Genomic DNA, 13342 nt, shown 5'->3' with positions numbered 1-13342 from the left:
CTCAGCTCAGGTCTTTTTGTTTGGTTGGTTGGTTTGTTGGTCTTGTTTTTAAGTAGGTTCGATGCCCAGCATGGAGCCCAGTGCGGGGCCTGAAATCACGACCCCGAAATCAGGACCTGAGCTGAGATCAAGAGTTTGATGCTTAACTGACTGAACCACCAGGTGCCCCTCAGCTCAGATCTTGATCTCAGGGTTGTGAGTTCTAGTCCTGTTTTGGGCTCCAGGCTGGGAGTGGAGCCTACTTTAAAAATCAGTCAGTTAATTAAGAATTAATTAATTAATGGAAGGATGAGGCACCTGGCTGGCTCAGTTAGAAGAAATGTGGGGCTCTTGATCTTGGGGTGGTGAGTTTGAGCCCCATGTTGAGTATAGAGATTATTTAAATAAAACCTTTAAAAATTTTTTAAAAATAAATACATGGAAGGAAAAATAAAATATATGGAAGGAAAAAAATCAATAAAAATGCGTTTATTTTACCTGCTGTAAGAGAGAGAAAGATATCCTGAGGCTTCTGATCAAATAACATCTTGAGTGGATGCTCTAAAGCACCTCCTCTGTTCCAAACTTAGTATGATAAAGATAAGAGGAAATTGAGTTCAAAACCAAAAAATATATCCAAGGACAAGAAATAAAGGAGGAAACCATGAACCATGCTGAAGCAGCAGCCTGCCTGACTCCAGGTCCAGAGTAGAAGTTCTAATTTGGCAGGGGTAATGGCAGTAGCTAAAAGTGCTACTACATTTCAAAATTGTGAGAGGCGATAATAGTACTAGAAGAGAAATGTCTAGCTTTAGATAATTTTTAAGCCCCAAATATAATGAATTAAGCATTGATCTCAAGAGGATAAGAAAATAAAAAATCCTAAGGAAAGTAGAAGAAAATAGTAAAGCCACAAGCAGGTTATTTAAAAGATTAATAAAATCGATGATCCTCTGATGAAATGGATTTTTTTAATAGCAAAAATAACAGGAGTGAAAAAGGGGACCAAAACAGCACTGCTTTGGGCAAAGGGCCGAGCTGGGATTCCTCTCCCCTACTGCACCACGTGTGAAAGACTAAGCAGCAAAACCTACCTCCAAATGATATGTGGGGCTCCAGCTCATATAGGAAGATATGAGCCCAAGGTGGGCAGAAGTGCACAGTTTGCAATTTCCTCAGTTGCAATTTACTCAGTTTGTCACCAAAGACACCGGTTTTCACCAAAGAATTGGTGATACAGTATCACCAAAGAACTGAAGCAGTGAATCAGCATGTAACACTTGGCTGAATTGGGGTTTCTAGGACACAACTTGGAGGCAACTTAAAACTGTTAGAAAGGATGAACCCAGAGGAAAGAAAGAAAAATAAAATGAAAGAAAAAAGCCCACTGTAAATCAAAATTTCAAATTTGTGAAGAAACCTATTGATAAGACAAATGGTTAACCAACACCTTTTTTGAAATTTCAGTCTACTCAAAATGAAAATAATAGAATAGCCTGAAAAGGACTTTAAGATAAGTGTGTTCTGGGCTCCTGAAAGGCAAACTAAAGAATAAAAATTGAAGTTATGAAATTTGATAAGTAGACATTCATTCATTTATTCAACATTTGTTTTTTATGTCTCAGGAAATGTTCTAGATGCTAAAATACAGCGGTAAATCAAACAGACAAAAATTACCACTCACAGGAGATTGTTATTCTAGAGAGAATAAGTGCTATGCACGAATAAAAAAGAGAATGAGATAGGGAATGCTGAACCTGGCAAGGCAAGAGGAGGTGCAAATTCTAATTTTTAACAGCTCAATGAAAAGATACGTAAGTAATGACTTGAAGAAGTAAGGGATACCGGCATACAGATAACCGGGGAAGAAACTTCCAGGAACAGGTAATAGCAGGTACAATGACCCTGTGAAAAGAGCATGCCTGGCACATTTCACAGATTTCAAGGAGGCCAGTGTGTCTGGAATGGAGTAAACAACCCATGGGTTGGTGTCCGAGCTCAGCCAGGAGTCTGCTTGAAGATTATCTCCCTCTGCCTCTCCCCTGCTTGCACACACATGTGTGCACTCTCTCTCAAAAAAATACTCTTTAAAAAAAGAAATTACTGAACAGTTTCAGGAGAGAAGGATCATTCTGACTGCTGTGTTGAAATAGATTGAAGAGGTAGGGATTTGGGGCATCTGGGTGGCTCAGTTGGTTAAACATCTGCCTTCAGCTCGGGTCATGATCCCACGGTCCTTGCTCAGTGAGGAGTCTGCTTCTCCTTCTCCCTCTGCCTGCTATTCCCCCTGCGTATGCTCTCTCTTTCTCTGTCAAATAAATAAAAATAAAACCTTAAAAAAGAAGAGGTACGGAGCTGAAGGAAGAAGACTAGTTAGGAAGCTATTGTAATTCGTGTGAGAGATGATGTGACTAGAGCCACAGAAATAACAGTGGAAGGAGTGAAATGTGGATTTTGTTTGGTCTTGATTCAAACAAAATAACAGTAAAAACACACAACTGGGGAAATGTGACTATGAACTTGGGTTATAGGACATTGGTAATTATTTTAGTTCTGTTACAATAATGACATTGTGTTTATGTAATAAAACACCTATTTTTAAAAAGATGAATACTGAAATACTTATAATTCTTCAGTTTGTTTTAAAATAGTCCAGAGGGGAGAAACGGAGCCCCCCAAAGAGTAAAGTATAAGAATTAACCTGATTTTCAGATGTGGCCTAGTGATCATATATAGAAAAATATTTGAGGAGTAGTGAAGGCATATTAGTTCCTTATCTCATTCAAGACATATATAAAGGTACTGGATAATTTCAGATTTTTTAAGAAAAAAAATTCAGTGAACTATGTATTTAAAAAGTCACAATTTAAGTCACAATCGAGCCCTGCATCGGGCTCCCTGCTCAGTGAGGAGCCTGCTTCTCCCTCTCCCATTCCCCCTGCTTGTGCTCTCTCACTCTCTGTCAGATAAATAAAATCTTAAAAAAATAAAATTAATAAAAGAATGTAAATACACTATAACTTCTAACAGAGGGCAAAGCAGAATACAGAAAATTTTATCAAGCCAATAGAAGATAGGAAAGCAGATAAAAAGAATAACAAAAATGGAAATAAAACCAAATTATCAGTAGTTACATATATGTAAATGGATTAAATTCACCTGACACTGTCAGATCAGACCAAGGAATTTTTTTTTTGTCCAAATGCTGTTAACAAGAGATACACGTGGCAATTTCAAAAGGAAAGGAATAGTTTATGTACAATGATATTAAGAAGTGGAAAACATAACAATAAAAAAATAATAAAAATAAAAAAACAAGTGGAAAAGCCAAATTTTAAATGATTGTAGACTTAAAAAAAAGTAAGGCCATCTATATAATGGAAAATTATGAAGAATTAAAACTTCATGCTTTATAAAAAATAAAATGGAAGAAATGATGACAATTGTTAAGAAAAAATAGTTTAAAAAAGTTATATACAGAATGATCACAATTAGTTTTTAAAATAAGCAATTTATATATCTATGTATACCTACCTAGAGATAATTGTCTGGAATGATTACATGCCAAAATGTTACTGTGATTATCCCTGGATAATGGAAGTATGTGTGATTTTTCTTCTTGGTATTGTCAACAATAAACATGTATTCCTTTGGTTATCAGAAAACATAATTTTTAAAAAAGTAAAGAGATAGCAAAAGGTTTAACAGGAAAATGCCAAAGGAAGCTACTATAATAATGTTAGTAAAAGACAAAATAGAATTAAAGCTATTATCAAAAAGATAGGAGATAACAAGTGTTGGTGAGGATGTGGAAAAGAGGGAATTCTGGGATGCTTGGGTGGCTCAGTCGGTTAAGCATCTGCCTTTACCTTAGGTCATGATCCTGGAGTCTTGGGATCGAGTCCTTTATTGGGCTCCTTTCTAGGCAGAGAGCCTGCTTTTCCCTCTGTCTGCTGTTCCCCCTGCTTATGCTCACTCTCTCTATGACAAATGAGTAAAATCTTAAAAAACAAACAGAGGGAATCTTTTTGCACTATTGGTGGGAATGCAAACTGCTGCAGCCACTACGGTAAACAGTATGGAGTTTCTTCAAAAAATTACAAATAGAACTACCGTATGATTCAACAATTCCAATTCTGGTTATCTGTCCAAAGGAAATGAAATCACTATGTCAAAGAGACAACTGCACCCCTATGTTCATTGCAGCATTATTTACAGTAGCCAAGACATGGAAACAACCAAAGTGTCCCATCAATGGATGAATGGTTAAAAAAAGAAATGTGAATATATATATATATATATTTATATATATATGTATTCTCTCTATATATATACATATAAAATGTATGTATATGTATACATATATACACATATGTATGTATATATATATATAGAGAAATTATTCAGCCATAAAAAGAAGGAAATTATGCCATTTGCAACATGGATGGACCATGAGGGCATTATGCTAAGTGAAATAAGAGAAGGACAATTATTATATGATCTCACTTTTATGCAGAATCTAAAAAAACTGATGTCACAGAAAATGGATCAGTGATTGCCAGGGGCAGAAGGGTGGGGGTCAGAATGGGTAAAGGGAGTCAAAAGGTATGAACTTCAGTTATATATAAGTTCAGGGGATGTAATGTACAGCATGGTGAATAAAGTTAACAATACTGGTATATATTTGAAAGTTGCTAAGAGAATAGATCTTAAAAGTTCTCATCATAAGAAAAATTGTAACTATGTGAGGTGATGAATGTTAACTAAACTTGCTGTGATGATCATTTCATAATATATATATCAAATCATCATGTTGTACACCTGAAACTAATACAATGTTATATGTCAATCGTATCTCAATAGAACTGGGAAAAGTATTTCTGGTTACACATTTAAAAAAATATAAGGACAAAAAGTATAAATAGGAAGGACAACATTTTGTAATTATGAAGGAAACAACCCACCAAAATGATAAAATAATCATGAATACGTATGTTTACAACAGAGCCTCAACATACATAAAGCAAAAGATGGAATTAAGGAAGAAAAAAGTAGCAATTTGTGAGATTTTTAAAAAACTTGTATCTGAAAATGATAGCTCAAATATATGTTATACTTATATGTTAAGCAATAAACATGTATCAGGATGCATTTAGAATATTTAACCAAATGTGGCAAAAACAATAGAATTTTATTATTTCACATAAAATGAACTTTGAAGATAGATATAGTTCCAGGACTGGTTAATTCATCAGCTCAGTATCAGGAAACCATGTCGTTTTTCTCTTTGATTCTCTTGGCTTTTCTCTCATGATTGCAAGATGGTTACCACTGCTCCATATATCATTTTCTCACAGAATAACATCCAAAGCAAGCAGAAAAGGAGGCTCATGTTGCTCTATTTTTATGAAAGAGGAAGATCCTTCAGAAGTCTCCAGCAGACTTTCCCTTTGAGAAATAGGAATCATTAGTTTAGAGCAAACATGATTCTTCCTTTGGAGCTGGATCCAACTTTTCTGAAAATATTGCCATTTAAGATGCAAAGAAAATAGAGGTTCTGAAAGCAAGGAAAAGAAGAGAATGGTTTTTAGATAAACAACCAATAGCACCTGGCCCCAAAACGAACAAGCTTGATCTAGTAAAGAACCTTGCACCAAATAAGAAATACACATTCTTTTCAAGCACTCAGGGAACATTTGCAAAACTTTGCCATGTCCTAAGTTTTAAAGGAAGTCTCAGCTCATTTGAGAGAACTTCTATCATGCACACTGTGTGGCCTGACTGAAAGGTAATAAAAAGTAGCCTATATATTTAGTAAATAAGAATAACCTCTTTTTTTAAAATAATTTTTTATTGTTATGTTAATCACCATACATTACATCATTAGTTTTTGATGTAGTGTTCCATGATTCATTGTTTGTGTATAACACCCAGTGCTCCACGCAGAATGTGCCCTCTTTAATACCCATCACCGGGCTAACCCATCCCCCCACCCCTCTCCCCTCTAGAATCCTCAGTTTGTTTTTCAGAGTCCATTGTCTCTAATGGGTCGTCTCCCCCTCCGACTTACTCCCTTTCATTAAGAATAACCTCTTAAATAACTAATTAAGGCAAAAGTTAATACCACATATACACAATTGATTTTTGAAAAGTTGCCAAGATAAGTCAGTTGAAAAACAATTCTTTAACAAATGATACTGAAACAATTAGATAACCATATGCAAAAAAAAAAAATGCCTGGACTTATACATTTGGCACCATATTTTTAAAAAACTCAAAATGGAACGCAAATTTAAGACCTTTAAAACTATAAAACTTCTAGATGAAAACAGAAAAGCTTTGTGAATTTAGGTTAGGGAACCATTTCTTAGATAAAAGTCAAAAGGGATAAATATTTTAAAAGTTGATAAATTAAGCTTCATCTAAACCACAGAATGTGAGGAAATATTTGAAAAACACATATCTGACAGAGGACTTGTTTCCAGATATACAAAACATGCTCACAAATCAATATAAACTTAGACCATTTTTTAAAAAAATGATTAAAAGATTTTAACAGACAATTCATGGAAGAGTGAAATGCAAAAAAGCACGTGAAAAGATGCTCAACATCATTTGTCTCGAGGGAAATGCAAATCAAAAGCATAAGAGATACCAGTACACTTACTAGATTTGCTAAAAAATTCTTCTTTAAAATAGTGCTGCTATCAAGTGTTGGTAAATAGCAAAATAACTGAGACTTCCATACATCGCTGGTAGGAATGCAACATTTGTACTTTTGAAATAGTTCGGCAGTTTCTCATAAAATTAAACATACACCCACCATATGACCCAGCAATTGAATTTTTCTGTTGTTTACTTTTAGCCCCTTATTAACCTGCTAAGCTGAAGCTGTAAGATTCTTATGTTTTGGGGCATCCACAAATGAAAAAAGCCTTAACCTCTGCTTGTGTCTGTGAGATATAATCCTACCTCTGGAATGTATTAATAAATTAAATGATGAAACTCTTAAAATAAAGGTGCACTATTCTGATTGGTTTGCAGCCATTGTCCCCTTCTCCCCTTGAGTACATTTGATAATGTCTAGAGATATTTCAGTTGTCACAACTTGGAGGTGTTTCTGGCATCTGGTGAGTAGGGATCTGGTATACTGCCAAAGACCTTACAAAGCCCAGGATAGGCCTGCATAACAAAGAATTATTGGCCATACATGTCAGTAGTGGCAAGGGTGAGAAACCTTAGCTTATAGAGATTAAAAAGCACTTATGTGAATCTAGTAATTTCAAAATTTCCCTCAAATAAAGAAACTATACAACTAATACTTTAAATGTGGTAATCTTTTAAAGAAAAGAATATTCTCACAGAAGATGCTAACTTAGAAGCATTTTTTAAAAAAATAAATCAAGTTCATGCAATCAAATCAGACTTATTTGATAATATAGGTTTAAAAAAGTGCTAAACCTTCTTCCTGATGACATCAGTGTGAAGTAAAATACAAATGTACATTTTATTCTTTTTAAAGATTTGGATTTGCTTTCTCTTAAAGAGAATAATTGAACTTCCTACATTTTCCATGTAGAATTGATCTTATAAACTAATATGACTCCTACATATTTAGGATAAGAAACAATGAAGAATTTTGTTTGGGCCACCTGGGTGGCACAGTCTGTTGAGTGAGCAACTCTTGGTTTCGGCTCAGGTGGTGATTTCAGAGATTGAGTCCCCGCATTGGGCTCCAGGTTCGGGTGTGTGTGTGTGGGGGGGGGGGTCTGCTTGAGATTCTCTCTCTCTTTCTCCCTCTGCCCCCCCACTCGTGCTCTCTCTCTTTCTCTAAAATAAATGAATAAGGCTTAATTTTTTTGCTTAGCCTAATTGCTTTGTAATTCTAACAAAATTTTTAAACATCAAGAATTTATTATGTTCTATAGTGTGTCAGTTTAAATGTTAACTTTAAGACCTTGAACTATCTTAAATTGAGTTAATAATCTTTGGATGCTTTGATAATTTCTAAGTAATATAGAATATTACTCTCTGTGCATAATGTTCATCATACAGTTTTGGATTGTATTCCTTTGGTTATAGAGTGGTTCTATCTTTGGGTTCTTTTAGCGAAACTTAAAGCATGAAAGAGATGACTGTGCGTCCATATTTCATGTACTTATGAGCTGTAGTGGTCCACTAAATATTCGTTGTATATGACAGACAGGTAATTCTCTGCGGCCTCTTCCCAGTAGTTTCTGTGAAGTATAAGTAGTTTCTTTGGTTACATGTGGGTGATTGAGACTATCCTAGGTGTAATAGTGGCAAAGAAGCATGAAGAGAGTAGTTTTATTCTATAGTAAAGTATTTGATGCTAAATTTTAAAGGAGATAAAAATGTGAAAGGATGAGGAAAATTATAGAAGTTATACAGAAAATACAGAATACTGTATTTGCCTTGGTTCCTAATAGGCACAGATAATGGGTCTAAATGGAAGCAATGAGATATGTTAAAGTTTTTGGCAAATTTTGCTTAGTTTTTATTAATAATTTTTAAAAATTTGAGATAATTTTTTAAAATTTAAGATAAATTTATTGCCAACTATCATATCAATGCAAATCTAGAATTTGTTTTTCCCTTATGTTAAAATGATAAATTGATTTTAGAGTCTTTAGTCTGTTGTTAATGAAAAGTAGTAAAAAGTTATTCTTTACGGTCTGTATCATCCACCCAGATAACTAAAATTTTGTATCTCACCAGAAAAGTTTTCAAGTTTTCTTTGCTTTGTGGTGATTTTTGTCATGCTCTTGATTGCTAACATGAAAACAAACACGGAAGTCCTCAGGTCTGAAAAAGCTAAAGTTCCTTACAATGGTGTTACCTTCTATGGTTTTTGTCACCTTCTATGTACCTCGGTTAATAGGTAGCCAAGTTAAAGTCATTCATTGTTCTTTGACTTTTTTCTTAATTGAGTGACAAAATCCCATGATAACTTTTTTGATTATGCTTTCTAAGATCAGACCCTAAAGTTAAATATAAATATATTTTTATTCCGTATTTTAATATATTGAATATACACATAATACATTTCCAAAATGTCTTTTAGACCTAAAACATCTTTTTCCAAGAGGTTCCCTGGGAAGTCACAAAGATTTGTTCTTTTACCTTACAAAAAAAATGTAAAAATATTTGGGATTGTCAGATGTTTCCCATTTCTTAATTGGCTCAACATGATTGTAAGAACTGCACCAGAAGAGGTGTCAAATCAAAAGAAAAATTCAATCTTTTCTAGACTAACCTTTAGATAAGTACTACTTATACAAACATGTTTCAGAGATTATGAACTAAGTATAATCTGTCAATGCCTTCACTATCCATACTATTTTTTTTCCCCTTAGGGGAAACAGTGATCAAATCCTTATTATATAGTCATGTATTGCATCCTAATAGAGAATTTTACTCTCCTCCATTCTCATTTAGCCTCAGGCATTCAGTCCTATCATCAGAGCTTATTTCTGTTTTTCTCTCATGCTTACCTGAAGTCTCTGCTGTAAGCCACAGGTTAGAAATTAGGTCTTCAGTCAAGGAGGAGAATCTTCGAGTCTTGAAAAGATTCTCTTAGGTACTTTCAAGGTACTTGGTTGCTTACCTTGTTACTCTTCTACTAGGTAACTGCTGATAGCTCAAGAAATTAAGACAGTGGCAGTGAAAAGTGGATGGATCTGAGAAATATTTCAGACTTGGAGACTGATTGGATTTGTAGTCTCTATCATAGGTATCGTTGTCAAAGTCAACAGCATTCAGTTTAAGAATTTTAAAAGCGTCACTTTTATTCTCACGCAGGTAGAAAGTCATTTCATGTCTGCCAGGATGTGTATCAGAAAAAAATGCGTATGGTGAAGTCCAGGAGAAAAGCCCTGGATCTGTTCAAATGTCTAAATAGCAACAATAGGGACGCCTACATGGCTCAGTTGTTAAGCGTCTGCCTTTAGCTCAGGTCATGATCCCAGGGCCCTGGGATCAAGTCCTGCATCGGGCTCCCAGGTCAGTGGGGAAGTCTGCGTCTCTTTCTGCCTCTGCCGCTCCCCCTGCTTGTGTGCTTTCTCTCTCTGACAGACAAATAAATGAAATCTTTTAAGAAAATAAATAAATAGCAACAATAATGAGCACTTTACACAGAATCCTATTTAATCCTCTTAACACCCTACAAATAGGTATTATTACCTCTATTTTACAGATTGAGGAAACTAACTCACAGGGGGGTGAGAAACTTGATCAAGGTCATACAGTTAATAAAAGTAGAGTGGGATTCTAACCCAATTAGCCTGATTTCAAGCACTAGATTGTGGTACCACATTTTAGCATCAAGAGTAAAATAATAGATAAATAAATAAATAAATAAATAAATAAATAAATTTATCCTGAAAAGATGTTAACATTCCCCAAATTCCTGCCTTAGATCTTGAACCCCTTGCTTTTGAGGACACTTCTCTGACCTCCTTCTGCCTGCACTTTCTCCAAAAGGCAAAAAAGTTGTGGGTCAAGAGGATGTGCCATCCAGTACTCATGCTCTCTCTTCTTCTTCTTCTTCTTTTTGTTTTTAAGATTTTATTTATTTATTTGAGAGAAAGAGAAGGAGTACAGAGGGAGAGGGAAAAGCAGACTCCCTGCCGAGCAGGGAGCCCGATGCAAGGCTCGATCCCAGGACCCTGAGATCAGGACCTGAGCCGAAAGCAGACGCTTAACGACTGAGCCACCCAGGCGCCCCTAATAATTTGATCTTTGTATACACTTTGTATACACCACAAAAAAAATCACAACAGTAAATCTAGTTACCAACTGTCTCCATACAATTAACCCCCTTCACTCATTTTGCCTACCTCCCACCCCATTCCCTTCTGTAAACCACTAATTAGTTCTCTCTCTGAGTTTTCTTTGTTTTGTTTGTTCTTGTATATATGTGATATACCCCACATATATAAAATATATGTATATATATTCCAATATAAGTGCAATCATACAGTATTTGTCTATCTCAGTCTGACTTATTTCACTTAGCAAAATACACTCAAGTTCCACTCATGTTGTTATAGGTGGCAGGATTTCCTTCTTTTCATGGCTGAGTAGTATTCCGTTGTGTGTGTGTGTGTGTGTGTGTGTGTGTGTGTGTGTGTGTGTGTGTGTGTGCCACATCTTCTTTATCCATTCACCCATTGACGGATATTTACATTGTTTCCATATCTTGGCTATTGTAAATAATGTAATGAACATCAAAGTGTATATATCTTTTTTAATTAGTATCTTCATTTTTTTCAGATAAATACCCAGAAGTGGTATAGCTGAATCATATGATAATTCTATCTTAAATTTCTTGAGGAACCTCCAACCTTCCATAGTGGCTGCACCAGCTTGCATCCCCACCAACATGTGTGAGGGTTCCTTTTCCTCCACATCCTCTCCAACACTTGTTATTTCTTGGTTTTTGTTTGTTTTTTAAAAATATTTATTTATTTATTTGAGAGAGAGAGAGCAAGGGAGGACCAGAGGGAGAGGGACAAGCAGACTCTCTGCTGAGGGAGGAGCCTGACTCCAGGACCCTGAGATCATGACCTGAGCTGAAATCAAGAGTTGGGATGCTTAACCAGCTGAGCTACCCAGGCACCCCTGTTTTTATAACAGACATTCTATAGGTGTGAAGTGATATCTCATTGTGGTTTTGACTGGCATTGCCCTAATAATTAGTGATATTGAAAATCTTATGTGCCTGTTGGCCATCTGTATGACTTCTTTGGAAAAATGTCTGCTTGGATCCTCTGCCCATTTTTTAATTGGATTTTTCATTTTATTTGCTTTTGAGTTCTTTATATATTTTGGATATTAACCTCTTATCAAGTATGTGATTTGCAAATGTTTTCTACTATTCAGTAGTTTGCCTTTCACTATATTGATGGTTTCCCTTGCTGTGCAGAAGCTTTTTACTTTGGTGTAGTCATACTTGTTTATTTTCGCTTTTGTTGCCTTAGCTTTTGGAGTAAAATCCAAAAATTCAATGCCATCAGTATTGTCAAGAACCTTACCACCTGTGTTTCCTGCTAGGAGTTTTATGGCTTCAGGTCTTATATTCAAGTCTTCAACCCATTTTGAGTTAATTTTTCTATAAGGTAGTGGTCCAGTTTCATTCTTTTGCATGTGGCTGTCCAATGTTCCCAACATCAGTTATTGAAGAGATTGTCCTTTCCCCACTGTGTATTCTTCGTTCCTTTGTCATAAATAATTGACCATATATGTATGGGTTTATATCTGGGCTTTCTATTCTGTTCCATTGATCTGTGTGTCTGTTTTTATGCTGGTACTGTACTATTTTGATTACTATAGCTTTGTAGTATAGTTTGAAATCAGGCAGTGTGGTACCTTCGGCTCTGTTCTTTCTCAAGATTGCATTGGCTGGCCTGTACTTCTTGTGTGTATATCCCTTTGCTCAAGGATAGGCTTTTCTTATGCTATGTTTCTGCAGAAAACTCCAAGGAGACTGAGAATTCAAATTTGAATTTGACCTTCCAGGTCATTTTGAAGGTATATTTACTCAAGGAAAGAAAACAGAGTATATTTTATTAAATACTTTGTTGTCTTGTTTTAGAACTACTGTACAGTATTTCATTTATATCTATAGAGTAATGGTTTAATATTTTGCTAATAATATTAATTGTATTAATTTTTATATTAATATTTACTGATATTTAATAAATATTGGAACTTTTAACAGTTGAATATTATAATAAATATCTCTATTTATCTAAAGATAAAATTCTAAAATTTTAAACTAAACTCAATTATAATTTTTTTTTGTTTTGGGAGAGATTGAGAGAGAGAGAGAGCAGGGAGGGGCAGAGGGAGAGGGATAGAGAGAATCTTAAGCAGCCTCCATGCCCAGCATAGAGCTGGATGTGGGGCTCAATCTCACACCCTGTGATCATGACCTGAGCTAAAATCAAGAGTTGGAGACTTAACCAACTGAGCCACCCAGGTGCCTCATTTATGAAATGTTTTTAAAAATTGTTGATGGAACAAAAAATTTCTATTTGTTTATATTCTTCTTTTCTAATCCTCTTTAGTAACTAGCATACAGAATTCTCCTAATAGCTATTTTCCTTAACGATAAATTAAGATTTTTCTTTTTTCAATACACTTTATATTTTAGAGCAGTTTCAGTTTCACAGAAGATACAGAGCTTTCCCAAATCTCCTTGCCCCCATATTTGTACAGCCTCCCCCATTCTCAAAATCCCCCACCAGAACGGTGCATTTGTTACAATAGATTAACCTACAATGATACATCATTATCATACAAAGTCTGTAGTTTATATTAGGGCTCATTCTTGGTGTTT

The sequence above is a fragment of the Zalophus californianus genome, chromosome 6 (genome assembly GCF_009762305.2).
Source record: "Zalophus californianus isolate mZalCal1 chromosome 6, mZalCal1.pri.v2, whole genome shotgun sequence".
NCBI lineage: Eukaryota > Metazoa > Chordata > Mammalia > Carnivora > Otariidae > Zalophus > Zalophus californianus.
Note: the sequence above shows the minus strand (reverse complement) of the source record.